The following is a 14,174-nucleotide window of genomic DNA, read 5'->3' as shown; positions in this document are numbered from 1 at the left end:
AAGAAATAAAAAGAAAATAAATAATAATAAGAAAAGTTACTGGAGTGCTTGCAGGCTTGTCCGTATTGTGCTTCCGCCAATGCCCAGGGTATCTTGAGTTTGTAATGATGTATGCGCGGTACAAACTTTGTAGGTGTACAGAGTGGGCGGCAGAAGCCGGGTTGCTATTTCCGTTCTAGGAGTAGTTGATCCTCAGGTGGAGACTACTTCTGACCCCCGGTGTTAAGTTGGTGAACCTTTCCATCATCCCTATCGCTTGGCGGCCTCCTCCCCCTATGTTCGGCGTTGAGCTTGCCGGCCTGTTTAAAGACCCAGCAGTTTCTGTTGGTATGATTAGCTGGTTTATCGGGGTGGCCATGAATCTGGTAGGGTCGGTCCAATATCCTATCCAGGTTGGATGGTTCGTCTCGATTCGCCTTGAATGGCTTCTTCCGCTGACTGGGCTTGGGGTTGATGAATCCGGCGTTGACCGTTGTGTCGCCTGATCTTCCGTTGTCATTGCGACTATTGTTTTTGCTTCCTCATGGCTTGTCGTTGCCGTCTCGGATTTCGGAGGTGTCCTGGTTGCTGGTGCTATTGCTTCTATGAGCGAGCCAGCGGTCTTCTCCCGCACAAAAGCGGGTCATCAAAGCAGTGAGGGCTGTCATGGATTTAGGTCCTTCTTGGCCGAGGTGGTGTGCAAGCCATTTGTCCCGGACGCTGTGTCTGAAAGCCGCAAGGGCTTCCGCGTCCGGACAGTCGACGATTTGGTTCTTTTTGACTAAGCATCGAGTCCAGAGCTCCCTGGCTGATTCTCCGAGCTGTTGGACAATGTTACCTAGGTCATTGGCATCCGATGGCCGGACGTGTGTTCCTGTGAAGTTATCAAGGAAGGCCTCTTCCAAGTCCTCCCAGCTGCCTATGGAATTTTCAGGCAGGCTGTTTAACCAGTACCGAGCTGGCCCTTTTAGTTTTAGTGGGAGGTATTTAATGGCATGGAGGTCGTCCCCATGGGCCATATGGATGTGGAGAATGAAATCTTCTATCCATACCATGGGATCGGTTGTCCCGTCGTATGATTCAATATTGACGGGTTTGAATCCTTCGGGGAATTCATGATCCATTACTTCATCAGTGAAGCAAAGCGGGTGTGCGGCGCCTCTATGTTGGTCCACACTGCGACGTAACTCCGAAGGAATCCCTTTGCGGTTTTCGGCTCGGGCGTGGTGAGGTTTGACACGTCCGAATAGGTATCCATCGTCGCGTGTCGAAGCATGCTTTCGCGATCCGTAGATCGGTCTTGCGTGTCCTGCTCTATTGTCCAAGTCCCTCTGCAGGTTGTCTGGGTAATCATGGCCTGTGTTGTTCCTGCCTTTACGGTGAGGTGGGGCGGTCTGGTGTTCGGCTTCAGTTGCCTCTTTATCTGGATAGAATCGTTGGTGACCTGCCGCATTGTGTGACGATGGTATGGGCTCCAACGCCCCGTCATCGGACTGGTATAGAAATCTGTGCTTTGGGTAGCTTTTCGCTAGGCCACTAAGGTTGTATTCTTCAGCGACCAGGACTTTGGTCCATCTGTCGTTGAGTAGGTCTTGGTCAGCTTGAAGCAGCTGCTGCTTCCTTTTCAGACTCCTTATCGTAGCTATCAGCCTGCACAAGAAGCGCTCCTGCTCGAGGGGCTCTTCGGGTATGATGAAGTCTTCGTCGCCCAGGCTTACCTCATCTTCGGAGAGCGGAAGGTAGTTTTCGTCCTCCGAACCATCGCTGGGTGGGGCCTGTTCATCGGGGCTGGCTTGCCCATTTTCCTATTCCTCCTGCTCAGATATTGCTCCAACAGGGTCTTCATTGCTTTCGGGGCCGTCCGGAGTACTCTTTTCTCCAGTGACATCGTTGCTGTGGCATGGCTTGGGGCAGCGTTTGGGGCGCCGGAACTTAGAATGTGTCTCAGGAGTTTTAACTGGATCTCCCTTGTCCTTGCCGTGAGGCTTTTTGAGTGTATCGATCATGTACACGTCATATGAAGGGGTGGCCGTCCCACGCCTGATGACTGATGGGTTTTGGCCTTGCTCCTTATCGGCATCGTCGTCTATACCGTCAATGTCTTCGGAGCCAGAAGCGGGCATGTCGGTTAAGTCCTCGATAGTGGCTATGAAGTGGGTGGCGGGTGGGAAGCGAAATTCTCCTTTGTCAGCCTCTAGCTCGAACCAGACATAGTTCGGCCGTGAGTCCCCCATCGGGGACGGGTTTTTCAACGAATTCAGCACATCGCCGAAGGGCGAGCGTTGGAAGACATCTGCGGTGCTGAACTCGATGATTGATAACCAATCCGGCTCGGTGTCCGGGAGCGTGCAAGGTTCGGAACTTATAGCCGGAGACGAGTCCGAAATTCCGTTGGCGCTGATATTGCTTGGTGTTGAGTTTGTGTGCGGCTCCAACGCCGCGGACTCTGTGGCTTTGGATGGTGCAAACTGCTTCGGATCTAAGGTCGTAGCAGTTATAGGAACCATCTCCAGAACCTGGTCCAATGACAGATTTAGGTCATGTTCATCGGAGCGAGGGGGAGCGATCGCCGCGGTCTCAACTCCATTGAAGATCAAGTCTCCACGGATATCCGTGACATAGTTCAAGCTTCCAAATCTGACCTGATGTCCAGGGCATAGATATCGACCTGCTCCAGATGGCCAAGCGAGTTGGCCCGCAGTACGAAGGCGCCGAACACAAAAATCTGTCCGGGGAGGAAAGTTCCACCTTGTACAGCGTTACTATAGACAATTGAAGGGGCCATCGAACCTTTTGTCGACGGCACAACGGAACTCTCAATGGAAGCACCAATGTCGGTGTCAAAACCGGTGGATCTCGGGTAGGGGGTCCCGAACTGTGCATCTAGGATCGATGGTAACAGGAGACCGGGGACACGATGTTTTACCCAGGTTCGGGCCCTCTCTATGGAGGTAATACCCTACTTCCTGCTTGATTGATCTTGATGAATATGAGTATTACAAGAGTTGATCTACCACGAGATCGTAATGGCTAAACCCTAGAAGCCTAGCCTGTATGACTATGGTAATGAATATCCTTTCTGGACTAACCCCTCTGGTTTATATAGACACCAGGGGGAAATCTAGGGTTACATAGAGTCGGTTACATAAGAAGGAATCTTCATAGTCGGTCGCCAAGCTTGCCTTCCACGCCAAGGAGAGTCCAGTTCAAACACGGGAATAGTCTTCATGTCTTCACAGCCCATCAGTTCGGCCCATGGATAACAGGCCGGACGCCCGAGGACCCCTTAGTCCAGGACTCCCTCAATCGCCGCCATGGGTCTAGAGTGAGCACTTTTGCGCTTAGTTATAATTTTTCATTGTTCCATGTTGTTATATTATCAATCTTGGATGTTTTATAATCATTTTATAGTCATTTTATATCATTTTTTGGTACTAACCTATTGACATAGTGCCAAGTGCCAGTTGATGTTTTCTGCATGATTTCTACATCACAGAAAATCAGTATGAAACGGAGTCCAAACGCAATGAAACTTTACGGAGATTTTTTTTGGACTAGAAGGAACATAACGGGCCATGGTTGTGCCTCGGGGGTGCTCCGAGGAGAGCACAGCCCACCAGGGCGCGCCAGGAGGCCCAGACGTGCCCTGGTAGGTTGTGCCCACCTCGGGTGCCCCCCGGACCGCCTCTTTGCTCTATAAATACCCCGATATTCCCAAAACCCTAGGGGAGTCAATGAAATATTTATCCAGCCAACGCAGAGTCCAGAACCACCAGATCCAATCTAGACACCATCTCGGATGGGGTCCACCACCTTCATTGGTGCCTCTCTGATGATGCGTGAGTAGTTCTTTGTAGAACTTCGGGTCCATAGTTAGTAGCTAGATGGCTTCCTCTCTCTCTCTCTTGCTTCTCAATGCAATGGTCTCTTGAAGATCCATATGATGTAACTCTTTTGCGGTGTGTTTGTCGGGATCGATGAACTTTGAGTTTATGATCAGATCTATCTTTTTATATCCATTAAAGTATTTGAGTTTCTTTGATCTCTTTTATGCATGACTTCTTATAGCCTTGTATTTCTTCTCTGATATTTGGGCTTTGTTTGGCCAACTTGATCTATTTATCTTTCAATGGGAAGAGGTGCTTTGTAGTGGGTTCAATCTTACGGTGCTTGATCCCAGTGACAGAAGGGGAACCGTCACATCTGTATCGTTGCTACTAAGGATAAAATGATGGGGTCTATCTCTTCATAGATAGATCCTGTCAACATCATGTCATAATTCTTATTGCATTACTCCGTTTCTCCATGAACTTAATACACTAGATGCATGCTGGATAGCGGTCGATGTGTGGAGTAATAGTAGTAGATGCAGGTAGGAGTCGGTCTACTAATCTTGGACATGATGCCTATGTAATGATCATTTCCTGGATATCGTCATGATTATTTGAAGTTCTATCAATTTCCCAACAGTAATTTGTTCACCCACCGTTTGCTATTTTTCTCGAGAGAAGCCACTAGTGAAAATACGGCCCTCGGGTCTCTTTCTCACATATTTGCCTTTGCGATCTACTTTTCCTTTGCTTTTATTTTCAGATCTATTAAACCGAAAATACAAAAATACCTTGCTGCAATTTATTCTTATTTATTTTATTTGGCGTTTGATCTATCAATCTACTATAATTTTATCTAAGTTTGTTTGCCTATCTTGAGGCGCCGTACCCGGAAGGGATTGACAACCCCTTTAACACGTCGGGTTGCGAGGATTTGTTATCTGTGTGCAGGGGTTGTTTATGTTGTGTTGCTTGGTTCTCCTACTGGTTCGATAACCTTGGTTTCATATCTGAGGGAAATACCTACCGCCGTTGGTTCGATAACCCCTCTTTGGGGAAATACAGACGTAGCTTCAAGCGACATCGAAAGGAATTTCTGGCGCCGTTGTCAGGGAGGATCTTCACATATACTAGGTTCCTAATCACAAATCTCATCTCCTCGCAATTTACATTATTTGCCATTTGTCTCTCGTTTTCATCTCCCCCACTTCACAAAAATTTGCCCTTTTATTCGCCCTTCTTTTTCATTCGCCATTCTCTTGCTTTCTAGTCTTGATGGCTAGCGTTCCTACTCCTCCTTTGTCACCAGATTTTGAAGTTCTTTACTTCAAGCAAAGACAAGGATAAAATTTGAAAGATGCCTAGTATAGACTTATGGAATCATATGGTATTTCCAATTTAAAGGGGGCGCTAAGGTTTTGCTTCATAATTTTTACATAAGATTGGCTCTACATCATAGACAACTTCTAGATTTTGCCGCTAAAGGAAATTTCACTGAGCTTGATACCAATGCTGCCTATGAAATTTTAGAAGGAATTTTGGGAATTCCACCTCAAAATAAAGGGTTTTATTTTACCCTTGAGGGAGCCCAAATGTTGGACAAACTTGGTGATTTTCATAAACATATGGTTGAAATACGGAAATATAATGAACCCCTCAAACACCTCAATGGTAGTATCAATCGCATGAATACCCTGATTACTCTTTGCAACAAGCGATTGGATATTTTTGATCTTAAGATGGTTTATTTCCCGAAGAATTTTGGGAAGCATAAAGAGCCTTCCAGGTTTGAGAAAACCCTTACAAAAGTTGCCAAAACTTTGGAAGACAAAACTTAGATCCTTGCTTTATGCCTAGCTAAGGGCGTAAAACTATAGCGCTTATTGGGAGGCAAACCAATGAATAAAGTTTATTTTTGCTTTTTACTTCTTGTTTTTGAGTGTTGGCACAATTATGCTACTGTTATGATTGTGCTTTTTATGTTTTAATTAGTGTTTGTGCCAAGTAAAGCTTTTAGGATCTTCTTGGGTGATAGTTGTTTGATCTTTCTGAAAAAACAGAAACTTTTGCGCTCACAAAAATAATTCTCATTTTTAACCAAAGAGTGCTAAAATACCCATTCCTTTTGAAGTAGATCATAATATAAATTTCTCAGGTCGTCCTAATTTTTCAGAATTTTTGGAGTTACAGTAGTATTCGAAATAGTCAGATTGCTACAGACTGTTCTGTTTTGACAGATTCTGATTTCTTTGCGTTGTGTGCTTGTTTTGATGGCTCTATGGTTTTCTTTGATGAGTTTTTGCCATAGAAAAGTTGGAATACATTAGATATAATGCGAGAACAAAATATTAATTTGTTTGATACAGTACTTATAGTAGTAATTTATTTTTTTATACTAACGGATCTCACGAAGGTTTTGTTGAATTTTGTGTGATTGAAGTTTTCAAGTTTTGGGTTATCTTACGATGGATGAAGGAATAAGGAGTAGAAGATCCTAAGCTTGGGGATGCCCCAGCATCCCAAGCTATTATCCAAAAATGAGCAACCAACTAAGCTTGGGGATGCCCCCGAGTGGCATCCCCTCTTTCTTCTAACGACCATCGGTATTTTACTCCAAGCTATATTTTTATTTGTCACATACTATGTGTTTTGCTTGGAGCGTCTTGTATGATATGAGTTTTTGCTTGTTTTATTTTTATTTTATATCTTGATCCCTTGCTGGAAATACCTATTTGAGAGAGCCAAAATTATGTCATGACTTGTTAGAATTGCTCTCTATGCTTCACTTAATTTTTTATGGGCTATGGACTTGCTCTAGTGCTTCACTTATATCTTTTTGAGCACGGTGTGCTTTAGTATTTTTGAAGATATGGTCCGTTGCTTCTCTTAGATTTATTTGAGAGTTAGTAAAATTTTCAAGAAATTCTCTCTTGCTTCACTTAAATTAATTTGAGAGAAAGAAAGAAATATTATGCTCATGATCTTCACTCATATTTGTTTGAGCTTGTCAAAAGCAACACATAAAAATTAGTCCCAAAGTGATAGATATCCAAGAAGGATATAATAAAAAATTTCATGTAGATCATTGGACAAAATAAACTTGATTCTTAGTAATAGTTTTGAGATATGATGATGTGATATGTGAGTTATGTTGATGAGTAATTATGCTTTAGTAAGAATATTGGTGTTAAGGTTTGTGATTCCCTATGCAAGCACGTAAGTCAATAGTCATGCAATGAAATTATATCCTACTTGTGGTGCATTATTCGGTGTTAATTATGCTTAACGCTCGCTTATGAGATTATCCGTTTCTTGGTTAGTCGCTTCTCAATCTTTTTCTAGCCTTCATTTTGCACTAAGTATGATCTCTACTTGTGCATCCAAAATCCTTTAAACCAGTTTTGCCACGTGAATCCACTATATCTACCTATATGCGGTATTCTTTTGCCGTTCTAAGCAAATTTGAATGTGCCATCTCTAATTTTCAAAATAAACTTCTCTTTTGTGTGTTTGTTTTGCTCGCGGAACGGTGAGGGGTGGCTAATATTTTCCATGCTAGATGTGTTATTCTCACGATGAGTGTTTATTCACTTGTCATTGCACGAGAGTAAGGCAAAGGTATTAGGGATGCCTAGTCCCGAAACGAAAAAAATGAATTTACTTTATGTTGTCAAATAATCAAATCCTTGGAAAGTGTTGGTATGGAAGGCACCCGTGGATACGGTTAGCCATGGAAAGTGAAAGTATGGTGGAAACAGGAATAAACTTTATTTTCTATTTGGGAACAGCCTATGATATATCTAGCATGGAAAGTGTTGGGAACTCTAAGTCGTTTTCGTTGGTGGGATGGATACACCTCCCAAAATGTTTTTATCTCTGAGTTTTTCGCTTTGAGCTCTGGCACCTCTACAAATCCCTACTTCCCTTTGCGAAGGGCCTTTCTTTTACTTTATGCAATTTTTATTTTGGATTTGAGTCTCAATCTTCTCTCATAAAAGCACCAACTAGGAGGCAATATGATCATACTTGAGTATTGGGTGTAGCTAATATGCGAGTGTGGTTCATGAATGGATCAATGACTGAGCATGATGGGCTAGGGATAGCTTATTTTAGTGTTGATATTTTGAAAGACATGGTTGCTTGTTGATATGCTTGAGTATTTAAATTATCATGTCAAAACTAGACTATTGCTTGAAGCACATAAAACGCCGAATGTCCATGCTATAAACAAGGAATATGATATGACATGTTAGGCGGCATTCCACATCAAAAATTCTGTTTTTATCACTTACCTACTCGAGGATGAGTAGGAGTTAAGCTTGGGGATGCTGATACGTCTCCAAAGTATCTATAATTTTTTGTTGTTCCATGTTGTTATATTATCAATCTTGGATGTTTTATAATCATTTTGTAGTCATTTTATATCATTTTTTGGTACTAACCTATTGACATAGTGCCAAGTGCCAGTTGTTGTTTTCTGCATATTTTTTACATCACAGGAAATCGATATCAAACGGAGTCCAAACGCAACTAAACTTTACAGAGATTTTTTTGGACCAGAAGGAACATAATGGGCCATGGCTGCGCCTGGCGGTGCTCCGAGGAGAGCACAAACCACCAAGGCGCGCCAGCAGGCCCAGGCGCACCCTGGTGGGTTGTGCCCACCTCCGGTGCCCCCCGGACCGCCTCTTTGCTCTATAAATACCCCAATATTCTGAAAACCCTAGGAGAGCCGACAAAATATTCATCCAGCCGCCGCAAAGTCCAGAGCCACCAGATCCAATGTAAACACCATCTCGGATGGGGTAAACCACCTCCATTTGCGCCTCTCCGATGATGTGTGAGTAGTTCTTTGTAGACCTTCGCGCCCATAGTTAGTATCTAGATGGCTTCCTCTCTCTCTCTTGATTCTCAATACAATGGTCTCTTGGAGATCCATATGATGTAACTCTTTCGCGGTGTGTTCGTTGGGATCGATGAACTTTCAGTTTATGATCAGATCTATCTTTTTATATCCATGAAAGTATTTGAGTTTATTTGATCTCGTTTATGCCTGACTGCTTATAGCCTCATTTTTCTTCTCCGATATTTGGGTTTTGTTTGTCCAACTTGATCTATTTATCTTGCAATGGGAAGAGGTGCTTTGCAGTGGGTTCGGTCTTACGGTGCTTGATCTCAGTGACAGAAGGGGAACCGACACGTATGTATCGTTGCTACTAAGGATAAAATGATGGGTCTATCTCTACATAGATAGATCTTGTCTACATCATGTCATTGTTCTTATTGCATTACTCCGTTTCTCCATGAACTTAATACACTAGATGCATGCTGGATAGCGGTCAAAGTGTGGAGTAACAGTAGTAGATGCAGGAGTCGGTCTACTAATCTTGGATGTGATGCCTATGTAATGATCATTGCCTGGATATCGTCATGATTATTTGAAGTTCTATCAATTGTCCAACAGTAATTTGTTCACCCACTGTTTGCTATTTTAGTCAAGAGAAGCCACTAGTGAAACCTACGGCCCTCGGGTCTCTTTCTCACATATTTGCCTTTGCAATCTACTTTTCCTTTGCTTTTATTTTCAGATCTATTAAACCAAAAATACAAAAATACCCTGCTGCAATTTATTCTTATTTATTTTATTTGGCGTTCGATCTATCAATCTACTATAATTTTATCTCACGTCTGTTTGCCTATCTTGAGGCGCCGTACCCGGAAGGGATTGACAACCCCTTTAACACGTCGGGTTGCAAGGATTTGTTATCTATGTACAGGGGCTGTTTACGTTGTGTTGCTTGGTTCTCCTACTAGTTCGATAACCTTCATTTCATATTTGAGGAAAATACCTACCGCCGTTGTGCTACATCATCCCTTCCTCTTTGGGGAAATACCGATGTAGCTTCAAGCGACATCAAAAGGAATTTCTGGCGCCGTTGCCAGGGAGGATCTTCAACATATACCAGGTTCCTAATCACAAATCTCATCTCCTCGCAATTTACATTATTTGCCATTTGCCTCTCGTTTTCCTCTCACCCACTTCACAAAAATTTGTCATTTTATTCACCCTTATTTTTCCTTCGCTCTTCTCTTGTTGTCCAGTCTTGATGGCTACCGTTCCTGCTCCTCCTTTGTCACCAGATTTTGAAGTTCTTTACTTCAACCAAAGACAAGGAGAAAATTTGGAAGATGCCTGGTATAGGCTTATGGAATCGTATTGTATTTCCAATTTAAAGGGGGGGGGCTAAGGTTTTGATTCATAATTTTTACATAAGATTGGCTTTGCATCATAGACAACTTCTAGATTTTGCCGCTAAAGGAAATTTCATTGAGCTTGATGCCAATGGTGCCTATGAAATTTTAGAAGGGATTTTGGGAATTCCATCTCAAAAGAAGGGATTTTCTTTTACCCCTGAGGGAGCCCAAATGTTGGACAAACTTGGTGATTTGCATAAACATATGGTTGAAATACAGAAATATAATGAACCCCTCAAACACCTCAATGGTAGTATCAACCGCATGAATACCCTGATTACTCTTTGCAACAAGCGATTGGATATTTTGGATCTTAAGATGGTTTCTTTCCCAGAGAATTTAGGGAAGCGTGAAGAGCCTCCTGGGTTTGAGAAAACCCTTACAAAAGTTGTCAAAACTTCGGAAGACAAAACTTAGATCCTTACTTTATGCCTAGCAAAGGGCGTAAAACTATAGCGCTTGTTGGGAGGCAACCCAATAAATAAAATTTACTTTTACTTTTTGCTTCCTATTTTTGAGTGTTAGCACAATTATGCTACTGTTATGATTGTTATTTTTATGTTTTAATTAGTGTTTGTGCCAAGAAAGCCTTTAGGATCTTCTTGGTTGATAGTTGTTTGATCTTGTTGAAAAAAACAGAAACTTTTACGCTCGCGAAAATAATTCTCATTTCTGACCAGAGAGCGATAAAATACCCATTCCTTTTGCAGTAGATCATTATAAAAATTGCTCAGTTCATCCTAATTTTTCAGAATTTTTGGAGTCACAAAAATATTCCAAATAGTCATATTGCTAGAGACTGTTCTGTTTTGGCAGATTCTGTTTTCTTTGTGTTGTGTGCTTGTTTTGATGGCTCTATGGTTTTCTTTGATGAGTTTTTGCCATACAAAAGTTGGAATACAGTAGATATAATGCAAGAACAAAATATGAATTGGTTTGATACAGTACTTATAGTAGTAATTTATTTTCTTATACTAACGGATCTCACGAAGGTTTTGTTGAGTTTTGTGTGATTGAAGTTTTCATGTTTTGGGTTATCTTACGATGGATGAAGGAATAAAGAGTAGAAGAGCCTAAGCTAGGGAATGCCCCAGCATCCCAAGCTATTATCCAAAAATGAGCAACCAACTAAGCTTGGGGATGCCCCTGAGTGGCATCCCCTCTTTCTTCTAACGACCATCGGTATTTTACTCCAAGCTATATTTTTATTCGTCACATACTATGTGTTTTGCTTGGAGCGTCTTGTACGATATGAGTTTTTGCTTGTTTTTTTTGTGTTTTAAGTCTTGATCCCTTGCTGGACACACCTATTTGAGAGAGCCAAAATTATGTCATGACTTGTTAGAATTGCTCTCTATGCTTCACTTAAATTTTTTATGAGCTATGGACTTGCTCTAGTGCTTCACTTATATCTTTTTGAGCACGGTGTGCTTTAGTATTTTTGAAGAAATGCTCTCTTGCTGCACTTAGATTTATTTGAGAGTTAGAAATTTTTTCAAGAAATTCTCTCTTGCTTCACTTAAATTAATTTGAGAGAAAGAAAGAATATTATGCTCGTGATCTTGACTTATATTTGTTTGAGCTTGTCAAAAGCAACACATAAAAATTAGTCCCAAAATGATAGATATCCAAGAAGGATATAATAAAAACTTTCATGAAGATCATTGGACAAAATAACTTGATTCTTAGTAATAGTTTTGAGATATGATGATGTGATATGTGAGTTATGTTGACGAGTAATTATGCTTTAGTAAGAATATTGGTGTGAAGGTTTGTGATTCCCTATGCAAGCACGAAAGTCAATAGTCATGCAATGAAATTATATCCTACTTGTGGTGCATTATTCGGTGTTAATTATGCTTAATGCTCGCTTATGAGATCATTCGTTTCTTGGTTGGTCGCTTCTCAATCTTTTGCTAGCCTTCATTTTGCACTAAGTATGATATCTACTTGTGCATCCAAAATCCTTTAAACCAGTTTTGCCACATGAGTCCACTATATCTACCTATAGGTGGTATTATTTTGTCATTCTAAGCAAATTTGCATGTGCCTTCTCTAGTTTTCAAAATAAACTTCTCTTTTGTGTGTTCGTTTTGCTCGCGGAACGGTGAGGGGTGGCTAATATTTTCCATGCTAGATGTGTTATTCTCATGATGAGTGTTTATTCAATTGTCATTGCACGAGAGTAAGGCAAAGGTATTACGGATGCCCAGTCCTGAAATGAAAAAAATGAATTTACTTTATGTTGTCAAATAATAAATTCCTTGGAAAGTGTTGGTATGGAAGGCACCCGTGGATACGGTTAGCCATGGAAAGTCAAAGTATGGTGGAAAAAGAAATAAACTTTATTTTCTGTTTGGGAACTGCCTATGATATATCTAGCATGGAAAGTGTTGGTAACTCTAAGTCATTTTTGTTGGTGGGATGGATACACCTCCCAAAATGTTTTTATCTCTAAGTTTTTCGCTTTGAGCTCTGGCACCTCGACAAATCCCTACTTCCCTCTGCGAAGGGCCTTTCTTTTACTTTATTTATTTTTATATTGAATTTGAGTCTCCATCTTCTCCAATAAAAGCACTAACTAGGAGGCAATATGATCATACTTGAGTATTGGGTGTAGCTAATATGCGAGTGTGTTTCATGAATGGATCAATGATTGAGCTTGATGGGCTAGGGATAGCTTATTTCAGTGTTGATATTTTCAAAGACATGGTTGCTTGTTGATTTGCTTGAGTATTTAAAGTATCTGGTCAAAACTAGACTATTTCTTTCAATCACATAAAATGCCAAATCTCCATGCTATAAACAAGGAATATGATATAACATGTTAGGCAGCATTCGACATCAAAAATTCCGCCTCTTTGCTCTATAAATTCCCCAATATTCCCAAAACCCTAGGGGAGTCGACGAAATATTCATCCAGCCGCCGCAGAGTCGAGAACCACCTGATCCAATATAGACACCATCTCGGATGGGGCTCACCACCTTCATTGGTGCCTCTCCGATGATGCGTGAGTAGTTCTTTGTAGAACTTCGGGTCCATAGTTAGTAGCTAGATGGCTTCCTCTCTCTCTCTCTCTCTTGATTCTCAATGCAATGGTCTCCTGGAGATCCATATGATGTAACTCTTTTGCGGTGTGTTTGTCGGGATCGATGAACTTTGAGTTTATGATCAGATCTATATTTTTATATCCATTAAAGTATTTGAGTTTCTTTGATCTCTTTTATGCATGACTGCTTATAGCCTCGTATTTCTTCCCTGATATTTGGGCTTTGTTTGTCCAACTTGATCTATTTATCTTTCAATGGGAAGAGGTGCTTTGTAGTGGGTTCAATCTTACGATGCTTGATCCCAGTGACAGAAGGGGAACCGACAAGTATGTATCGTTGCTACTAAGGATAAAACGATGTGGTCTATCTCTACACAGATAGATCTTGTCTACATCATGTCATCATTCTTATTGCATTACTCCATTTCTCCATGAACCTAATACACTAGATGCATGCTGGATAGCGGTCGATGTTTGGAGTAATAGTAGTAGATGCAGGCAGGAATCGGTCTACTAATCTTGGACGTGATGCCTATGTAATGATCATTGCCTGGATATCATCATGATTATTTGAAGTTCTATCCATTGCCCAACAATAATTTGTTCACCCACCATTTGCTATTTTTCTCGAGAGAAACCACTAGTGAAACCTATGGCCCTCGGGTCTCTTTCTCACAGATTTGCCTTTGCGATCTACTTTTTCTTTGCTTTTATTTTCAGATTTATTAAACCAAAAATACCTTGCTGCTTATTCTTATTTATTTTATTTGGCGTTCGATCTATCAATCTACTACAATTTTATATCACGTTTGTTTACCTATCTTGAGGCGCCATACCCGGAAGGGGTTGACAACCCCTTTAACACGTCGGGTTGCGAGGATTTGTTATCTGTGTGCAGGGGCTATTTATGTTGTGTTGCTTGGTTCTCCTACTGGTTCAATAACCTTGGTTTCATATCTGAGGGAAATACCTACCGCCGATGTGTTGCATTGTCCTTTCCTCTTTGGGGAAATACCGACGTAGCTTCAAGCAACATCATTAGTGTAGGTGCTTAGGCTAA

Source organism: Triticum urartu, chromosome 3 (assembly GCF_003073215.2).
Source record: "Triticum urartu cultivar G1812 chromosome 3, Tu2.1, whole genome shotgun sequence".
NCBI lineage: Eukaryota > Viridiplantae > Streptophyta > Magnoliopsida > Poales > Poaceae > Triticum > Triticum urartu.
The sequence above is the reverse complement of the archived record's forward strand: the minus strand, read 5'-3'. Positions refer to the sequence as shown.